The sequence below is a fragment of the Leptonychotes weddellii genome, unplaced genomic scaffold (genome assembly GCF_054177405.1).
Source record: "Leptonychotes weddellii isolate Sample4059 unplaced genomic scaffold, ASM5417740v2 HiC_scaffold_7046, whole genome shotgun sequence".
Classification (NCBI taxonomy): domain Eukaryota; kingdom Metazoa; phylum Chordata; class Mammalia; order Carnivora; family Phocidae; genus Leptonychotes; species Leptonychotes weddellii.
In genome coordinates this window covers 964-8,856 of record NW_028040003.1, presented here as the reverse complement: position 1 = coordinate 8,856, position 7,893 = coordinate 964, and the positions used below count along the sequence as shown (strand labels likewise).

General features: G+C 36.7%; 1 long non-coding RNA gene across 1 annotated transcript; it reads right to left on the bottom strand.

Moving 5' to 3' along the window:
• Positions 1-1,793: 1,793 nt before the first annotated feature.
• LOC145719769 (uncharacterized) lies at positions 1,794-6,648 on the bottom strand. Its single transcript, XR_014142595.1, has 2 exons — positions 4,916-6,648; positions 1,794-1,837 (listed from the first exon to the last, which is right to left on the bottom strand). It is a non-coding gene; the product is annotated as an uncharacterized LOC145719769 (long non-coding RNA).
• Positions 6,649-7,893: the final 1,245 nt, after the last annotated feature.

Below are 7,893 nucleotides of genomic sequence, written 5' to 3'. Positions count from 1 at the left end.
TATAACCACTATGAATATCAATTTACCCTCAACTAGCATCAATACTTGTAAAACAAAGATTTCAGGCTATGTAAGAGTTATTTATAGAGAAAGAGATTTTCAAAATACTTTGATTACCCTCTTTTATGCTAACAGGTGATACAGATAAAAGATAATAATGAAATAGAAGACCTAAATAATATAATTTACATGGTAGAACTAACTGACATCTAGCTAACTTTATACCTTGAAAACAGAATATACATACATTTCCTTTTAAGAAGCCTGGAACACTGACAGCAATTGATTGTATTAAGTCACAAAGAAAACCCCAATAAATTCCAAGAAGTAGATACAATACAAATCTGTTCTTTTATTAAAAGTGCAATAAAGTTAGGAGGGAAACCTCTATCACTTGGGAATTTTAAAACTCTTCCTTAAAAACTTATGTTTCAATGTGGATATTCAAATTGATATGACAAAAATAAAATTAGTAATACAGGCCAAATCTATGTGATAAAATTAAAGAAGTGCTCAGAGAAAAATTAAGAACATAAATATTTGTATATTAAAAAGGAAAAATGAAATTAATAAGTTAAGCATCCAAGTATGAAGTTAGAAAAAAAAAGAATGAAGAAAGAAGGCATTAATAAAGATAAAAGCAGAGACTATTGATTAAAACACAGGAAAATATATACAAATAATAAATAAAACCCAAAGCTGCACTTTTTCTGTAGAAGAAGGGGACAACTTTCTAATGTAATCAAGATAGAAAAGGAAAAAGACAAACAAAAATAAATTATTTTTTTAAATAGCCACAAAGAGAAAATTAAAAGGATCATAAGACACTTCTTTACTCAACTTTAAGGCACAGATCATTTTGATGTTATATAAACTGTCTCACAGAATACAAAAAGAAGGAAAAATAAGAAAAATTATCTCTTTCTAAAGTAAATATAACATTGGTAGCAAAAGAGACATTACTGCCCCCCAAAACCACTGAGGACTGATGTGTCTTACAAACCCACAGGCACATATCTAAATAAAGCATTAGCAAACAGAATCTAGTAGCACACTGAGAAAACAGCTTAACACAAGTGACATTTATTTACAGAAACCATGGATGGATGACAAATCAACAGAAAAATGGGTAAAGATGAAATACAATAAACTATTAAAAATATAAAAAGATGTCCAACCTTGCTCATAAGATAAATTAGAACTAGAACCATACTGACATATCATTTCACATAGTCTTGTCAAATATCAAAAACTCTGACAAAACGTCGTGTTGGTAAGGGTGGGAAAAAGCACTCTTGTACATTGTTTGTGGCAGGATAAATTGGTAAAAATTTTAAATACAATGGCAATATTTATCAATTACAAATGCACATACCTTTTGATTTAGCAATTTCATTTTCCAATTCCACTAACTGGATTAGTGGAATTCCAATTCCACTGGTTGGATTAGTGGAATTCCAATTCCACTAATCTAGAAAGATCTCAAATATATCATTGAGAAAGAAAGTTACGAATGGTATAGATAGTATGCTACCGCCTACATAAAAAGTGGAGAAAAATACTTCCTTGTATACACAGAAATATCTCTAAAAGAATTAAAAAACAGAGGGAACTCTGTGGTTGAGGGACCTCCATAGAAGGGATTTTGAACCATATGAATCTATTTTTTAAAAGTTATATATTAAATATTTCATCTGGTCAGAGTAGAAATCAGTCCTCCAGGAGCTCATCATTTTAAAAACACATGTACAATTTGAAATTAAAAGTAAGAATGAAATTTGTCACCTCCACACCTTAGTTATATCTGTTTTCTGACTCACGTCATCATGAACTTCACCTGCCAAAACAAAAATTAAGAATAACAAATGAAATTAAAACTAGATTTAGACATTTAGTTTTAAGGAATACACTTACTGAAGCACCATTAGTAGAAGGCATTAGGAGTTCAAATTTAGACTTTTTAGGAGTGGTTTCAAACTGTAAGCCTAGACACAGTGATTAACCCAGAGAAATACTCAGGTTTACCCAAGATAGAACTAAAATGCAGTATGAACTGAAACAAAATATAAAGCTCATGATCATGTTCTGTAAATTTTATCATCCTGCTGTCACATTATCCATGATGTTTGCCAGAGGCAAATTTTTGTTTTCCACTTTATCCCCACAGTTGAGGCATTCAAAATGACATCCTAGACAGACCAATTCTCACCAGTGCTAGAGCTTGGTGAGTACATCTCCATCTTGGTTGGGCCAGATACAGCTGTGTAATATCCAGGTCAATTAGCATGTAAATGTTAAACAGTGTCCATGCCCCCTGCAGTCAGAAACCATAGCCAAGTACATGCCAAATATTTAAAAATAATTTCTTTGTATAAAGCCAATATATGCTTATTATAGATAAATTGGAAAATACAAGATGTTTACAGTAGAAAGTAAAAATTACTAACAGTCCCATCCCCATGGATAACCAGTATTTATAGTTTCTTTCATGCTGTGTGTGTGTGTATATGTGTGTGTGTGTTTATATATATTTATCATAGAGTTCAAAAATGTCTGGTTCCTGCTGTTTTTAACCCAAGTGTGAGAATTTCTCTGGTCGTCAAAAGTTCTTTGTGAATCTAATTTTGAATGGTTGTATCATAGCTACATAGCATAATTTATTTTAGCTTTCTCCTCTTTGGAAGCTTTTAAGATTTTTCTAATTTTTGCTTAGCATTTGAAGATTTAATGCCATTTGCCAAGACTGTATTTCTTAGAAAGATAATAAGAGTTCCTTGCATTAATCCTGTGCTAGGCACTTGTATTATCACTCATCTTCATAACAAACTTGCCAGATGAAGATTTTTACTCCTGTTCTATGGGTGAGGGAACCAAAGAACAGAAATCCATGGGAAGTTACTAAACTGAGGCTAAAAAGTCAGCCTCATGTGTTTTTGAACCCCAGTCTCTTTCTTTTCGCTACATAATGCTATGACCAAGAAAAGCCTCTGATGAATCGGTATTTGCTGTTTTTCTGGAGCACTGGTCTAAATCTGGACCTGTGTGACTGCTGCGTGGGCGGAGTCCCAGAGCCAGTCAATGAAACTCGCCATGCTCCTGGAATTTAAATCTCAAACTCACTGCAGTTATGCTCCAGTCATTGTGCCATAGGCAGTAACTCATAACCAATAAAAACGAAACAAAGCTGTGCCTTCCTGTAAAATGCCTCCCCCAAAGGAAACATGCCTATAAAGCTGGTGATGGAAGTGAAGAAAAGTTAAAGAAGTCAAAGAAAATAAAAGTTCTGAGCTAGAAAATAGAAGATTTAGATAAATTAGAGTAGAATATCAAATTTTCCCAAGGCTAGATCTATGATATAAACAAAACCAACTTATAGGAAAACAAGAAAAAGTGATTCTTAAACATGCTGTGATTGCTTTAGTAAGAATGTATTTTAATGACATCAAAAATGCATTATAAATTATAATGGTATACAAATTAAGGGTCTAAAGAGGTTACTTAAATATTTCAGTTCTGCATTTTACTAGGGAAATTATAAGCTATCATGGGATTTGGAAATTTGCAAAGATCTTGGGATATATATACTTTGTGAAAATCAAGGGCCTTTGCTAAAAATATCCCTATGACAAACATCTCTACAAATAAATCCTGGTCCACATGTCTGATAATTTCCTTAGCATCATTTCCTAGAAGTGATATTATCATTATTATGTTATTATCAATGTGTGCCATGGCAAAAAAAAAACAAAATCCAAAAGGTCCCCCAAATTAAAAATATCTCTAATACTCTGACTAAAATTTTCCCATTTAAACTACTCTTTGGGTTTAGCCAGTATTCTTAGAAAGTCTATGAAAATAATGTCAAAAGAAAATTTTTAGGGAAAGTCTCTATTTTATCTACCAGTTTTTATAATAGTGATATTTGAAATGCACAATGTAACTGAGGGCTTATAGAAGTCCAGGCTGAGAATTATCTGGTTCTCACCCAGAAAGGGGGGGAAGTGGAGCAGAGGAAAGCTGGGTTACCAGGATGGGGTAGCAAAGGGAGGTCAACAGGCAGGAGAGTATAAAAATTAACTGCTTGTATTTCTTAATTTTGTTCAAGGTTAAATCTTACTTTAAAATATTTGGCAATGTGTGAAGTTTCTTGTCAGGAGACAAAGGGAAGTTTTCCCTCTCTTTCTTGGATTTTTCTTCTTGAGATTTCTGTACTGAAAAGCTGGGCACTCAGAGTCTAGTGAAAGGAGATCAGGAATCCAGAGACACCCAACAGAAGCCTTCTGCTGAGTTCCCATGCTTTCAGCTTAAGAACTGTCTGCTAACTGGCCAAAATCAGAGTGACAAGGATCACATATAAATAGAATGCCTGAAAATCCTAATATAGAGCAGGTATCCTGAAAAAAGCATTCAAACAGGAATTGGGATATTAATGAAATAGCTTGTCTGGCCACTCAAAGTAGCCCTGTGCAGTGTGAATTCTTAGAAATGAATTGCAAATTCTTACAAACACAGGCCCTAACATCAATTCCAGAGCTGTTAGGAAGCAAGTATGAAATACTGTTTTTACCAAGCTAAATCAAGTTACCAAGAACTTGTCCTCCCTTGGATATGGGTCTATTAAGCACCACAGAATACAATCACACAGTTAGAGTACCAAAAGGAATTTCAGACAGTATCATAGCTAACCCCTATCTCTACCCCTGAATGGTAACAAATGCCAAGTTTCATCTCAATTATTCAACATTCATTGAGCAAATATTTAGTGAGTGTTTACTATATGTCAAGCACTATGTTATTGTATGCCTGTATTAATAAGAAAGCCAGCAATAAATGGTTTGGTTTTTAAAAATAGAGTTGCTTATGTTCTTAAGGACTACTAAAAATATCAGTAAGAAAGAGGAACTGTTTCCCTTACCATAGATTTTCCCATTAATGGAACATTTTTTAAAAGTCATGATGTTTTGAGTGAGGGTGCCTGTTTTGTCAGAGAAAACATATTCAATCTGGCCCAGTTCCTCATTTAGAGTGGTCGTCCGAGCTTCTGCAGGTGTGGATTTTCCAGAGTAATACATCTTCCGATCCCAGTTTATAAAGTAACTGTGTCCCAGACGAATTACTTCCATACTTCATCCATTAAAATGGAGAAAAAGAAATGTTCCATCAGTTTCAGAACATACAAAGCTTTACCAAAGTAAGAAATCCATCAAAGCCTTCAGAGTGTAAGAGAAAATGTGGATGCTCTGTCCCCAGGTTCTAGTGACCTTCAGAAGCATCTCAGCAGAGTCTGATCATGAGCCTGCCAAAGTCATTTCCCTGCAACACCATGAAAAAATAGATTTTGCATAAAAGCTTGGGGAATGTTCCATGTGTCATCATTTATATTAAACAGGCCCAGTAGAGATTTCTTGGGTAGCCTAAGTTGACATTTCTCTTATATCTTAGGAGAAACTGATTATAATCAAAGATGTTTGTCAGAAAGAAGATCTAAAGAAAAGTGTTGTTGAGGACTTTCTCTCTATTACATTGTTTGATGTGCTTCACTTTGCCAAAAGAGGTAGAAGCAGTACCTCTGTAAAGCACTAAGCAAACCGTAATAGATACTGAGTAAATCTCAATACTATAATTATTGCTGTTATATTACTTTGCCCCTTTGCCAGGAAAAGAGCATTGTCTCATGATTTAGTGGTAATTTATGACTTTCCAACTCTAGAAGTGGAATTTCTACAGCCAAAGGTATGAACTTTTAAAATCTTTGTCATATGTAAGGCTAAATCAATTTCCAAAGAGGTTAACATTGTAAGTTTCTGCGATTACTGAAAATTATCATTGACTATGTATAATGTATATACATACACATCATACAAATGTTACCAATTTATCACTTGTCTTTTAATTTTGTTTTGACTATTTTTGACATGAAGAACTTTTCTTTTTAATTGATTAAATTTATCAATTTATAGTTTCTGTTTTGGAAGTTTTGCTTGGATAGGCTTTCCCTATGCCAAGATTATATATACAGACATCTTTACTTTTCTCCTGGTTCTTTACTGAATTTTCCACATTTAATTCCCTGTCATAGTTGGAATTTTTATAAGTATGATGTAATATGAGGTGCTAATTTCAATTTTTACAAAGTTTTTTCATCACCATTTATTGAACAACAAATCCTTTCCTTCACTGTGTTGGGATGCTTCCATGCCACCTATAAATTATTTTCCTCACTAGAATCCACTCTAGGGATTTCAGTTTTATTCTTTAATATGTCACTTAATACATCTCTTATTTTCCTTATTGCAGCTTTATAAAATTTGGCAGATCTGGAGGAAAAGATGGCAGAGGAGTAGGGGACCCTATTCCAGCCAGTCCCGGGAATTGAGCTGGGTATCCACCAAATCACTCTGAACACTCATGAAATCAGCCTGAGATGTAAGAAGATAGATCTGGATCTCTACAAACAGAATATCGCAGGCAGTTGGTTTCGAGGTATGAAGTGGGGAGCCATGATTCCCCAGGCAGATATCGGAAGATAAACACAGGGGGAGGGAGCCGTGGGGATCCTACACCACCAGTGAGTGATAGCCTCCTGCTCCAGGGACAGGGCACAGACTCACAGACTGGTAGCAACAGGGAAAGGACTTTAGGGCAGCCCCCCAGACTGAAACCCTGAGCGGTGGGGCCGCATGTGTAAACTGAGGGCAGCTGGTGGTTTTAGAAGCACAAAGGGCAGAAACGTGCCCTGACCTGGAGGTGAGGACTGGGAGCGCTGCTGAGGGGCACACAACCCAGGACACTACAGTTTATAGTGGCACAGACAGAAACGGAGATAGTGTGGCCTGGAGAGCTTATGGAAGAACAGACTGCGATCTCTCGGCTCTGAGGCAGAGGATTGGAAACTAGCTCTTCTGCTCTGACTCTCAGAAGAGATGCAGAAAGCCACCAGGGAAAGCCGCCAGAGAAAAAAGCCCCAAAAAACTGGTTTTCACTGAGCCCATCCCCCCCCCACAGGGGGTAGGGCAACTCTGCCCAAACAGGGTTCCCTGAATAACAGCGCAGCAGGCCCCTCCCCCAGAAGACAGGCTGGGAGAACAAGAGGCCGGCAACCCTAAGGTCCCCATAAAACAGGTGCAACTTGCTTGGGTTTTGGTCAATAATTTGGACTCTGTACATTCCCTCAACCACCCCTCAACAGAATGACTAGGAGGGGGAACCCCCAAAATAGGAAAGACTCAGAGACTGTGATTTCTGCCACAAATTTACAAATGGATACAGATAAAACCAAGATGTCGGAGATGGAATTCAGGGTAGCAATTGTAAAGACAATAGCTAGAATGGAGAAATCGATTAATGGCAACACAGAGTCTCTAAGGGCAGAAATGAAAGCTGAACTGGCAGAACTTAAAACTGCTATCAATGAGATCCAATCAAATCTAGATAATCGGGGCGCCTGGGTGGCTCAGTTATTAAGCGGCTGCCTTCGGCTCAGGTCATGATCCCAGGGTCCTGGGATCGAGCCCCGCACTGGGCTCCCTGCTCCGCGGGAAGCCTGCTTTGCCCTCTCCCATTCCCCCTGCTTGTATTCCCTCTCTCACTGTGTCTCTCTCTGTCAGATAAATAAAATCTTTAAAAAAAAAAAAAAATCTAGATAATCTAACAGCTAGGGTAAGCAAGGCAGAAGAATGAATTAGTGATCCAGAAGACCAATTAATAGACAAAAAGGAAAAAGAGGAGGCCAGGGAAAAACAACTCAGAATCCATGGAAATAGAATCAGAGAAATAAGTTACACCATGAAACGACCCAATGTCAGAATTATCGGGATCCCTATCTGGGGAATGAAACAAACATTCGTGGCTTGGAGGCAGAGAGGAACCCTCCCAAGATCAAGGCAAACAGGC